The sequence below is a fragment of the Physeter macrocephalus genome, chromosome 8, assembly GCF_002837175.3.
Source record: "Physeter macrocephalus isolate SW-GA chromosome 8, ASM283717v5, whole genome shotgun sequence".
NCBI classification, from domain to species: Eukaryota; Metazoa; Chordata; class Mammalia; order Artiodactyla; family Physeteridae; genus Physeter; species Physeter macrocephalus.
This window is the reverse complement of record NC_041221.1, coordinates 45,076,599-45,078,188: the sequence shown is the minus strand read 5'-3', so window position 1 is coordinate 45,078,188 and position 1,590 is coordinate 45,076,599.

Genomic DNA, 1,590 nt, shown 5'->3' with positions numbered 1-1,590 from the left:
GCCACAACAGAGGAAGGCCCGCATACCACAAAAAAAAAAAAAAAAAAACCCAAAAACAAAACAAACAAAACCTTAGAAATAGAATGGAGAGAATACAAGAAACATTTAACGAGGACCTAGAAGAACTAAAGAGTAAATAAACAATGATGAACAACACTATAAGTGAAATTTAAAATTCTCTAGAAGGAATCAAGAGGAGAATGATTGAGGCAGGAGAACGGATAAGTGACCTGGAAGATAAAATAGTGGAAATAACTACTGAAGAGCAGAATAAAGAAAAAAGAATGAAAAGAATTGAGGACAATCTCAGAGACCTCTGGGACAACATTAAACACACCAACATTCAAATTATAGGGGTCCCAGAAGAAGAAGAGAAAAAGAAATGGACTGAGAAAATATTTGAAGCGATTATACATGAAAACTTTCCTATTATGCATAAGGAAATAGTCAATCAAGTCCAGGGAGCACAGAGAGTGCAATACAGGATAAGTCCAAGGAGAAACACGCCAAGACACATGTTACTCAAACTATCAAAAGTTAAATACAAAGAAAAAATATTAAAAGCAGCAAGGGAAGAGCAACAAATAACACACAAGGGAATCCCCATAAGGTTAACAGCTGATCTTTCAGCAGAAACTCTGCAAGCCAGAAGAGCAGAAGCTAAGAGAATTCAGCACCACCAAAGCAGCTCTACAACAAATGCTAAAGGAACTTCTCTAGGCAGGAAACACAAGAGAAGGAAAAGACTTACAATAACAAACCCAAAACAATTAAGAAAATGGTAATAGGAACATACATACCAATAACTACCATAAATGTAAATGGATTAAATGCTCCAACCAAAAGACGTAGACTGGCTAAATGGATACAAAAACAAGATCCATACATATGCTGTCTACAAGAGACCCACTTCAGACCTAGGGACAAATCAAAAGAAAGCTGGAGTAGCAATTCTCAGATCAGACAAAATAGACTTAAAAATAAAGACTATTACAAGAGACAAAGAAGGACACTACATAATGATCAAGGGATCAATCCAAGAAGAAGATATAACAATTGTAAATATTTATGCACCTACTATATGACCACCTTAATACATAAGGCAAATGCTAACAGCCATAAAAGGAGAAATCGACAGTAACACAATCATAGTAGGAGACTTTAACACCCCACTTTCACCAATGGAGAGATCATCGAAAATGAAAATAAATAAGGAAACACAAGCTTTAAATGATATTTTAAACAAGATGGACTTAATTGATACTTATAGGATATTCCATCCAAAAACAGTAGATTACACTTACTTCTCAAGTGTTCATAGAACATTCCCAGGATAGATCATACCTTGGGTCACAAATGAAGCCTCAGTAAATTTAAGAAAATTGAAATTGTATCAAGTATCTTTTCTGACCACAACATATGAGACTAGATATCAATTACAGGAAAAAATCTGTAAAAAATACAAGCACATGGAGGCTAAACAATACACTACTAAATAACCAAGAGATCACTGAAGAAATCAAACAGGAAATCAAAAAATACCTAGAAACAAATGGCAATGAAAACATGATGACCCAAAACCTGTGGGAT